We start from the raw sequence: 277 nt of genomic DNA on the forward strand, positions 1-277 counted from the left end.
GGTCGTCTTAAACAGGCGGGTCAGGTATTCCTCGTCGACGCCCAGGTTCGCCCCGAGATCGTCGTCGTACCTTCCCTCCACTCATCCACCATAGAATGCGTTAGTTGTGATGCAGTCACTCAAGGTTGACCTGGGGTGTTGGAGTTGCCGGAGAGCAACGCGACACTCGCGGTGCCAATCGCCCTTCCTCGGCCTCTTCTTGATCCACGACTGCAGTTAGGTCATGGAGACGAGCTGCGGGAAAGTGCGCCGCACAAACGGCGACCACACCTGTTCA

The sequence above is a fragment of the Octopus bimaculoides genome, unplaced genomic scaffold (assembly GCF_001194135.2).
Source record: "Octopus bimaculoides isolate UCB-OBI-ISO-001 unplaced genomic scaffold, ASM119413v2 Scaffold_107802, whole genome shotgun sequence".
In the NCBI taxonomy this organism is placed as follows: domain Eukaryota; kingdom Metazoa; phylum Mollusca; class Cephalopoda; order Octopoda; family Octopodidae; genus Octopus; species Octopus bimaculoides.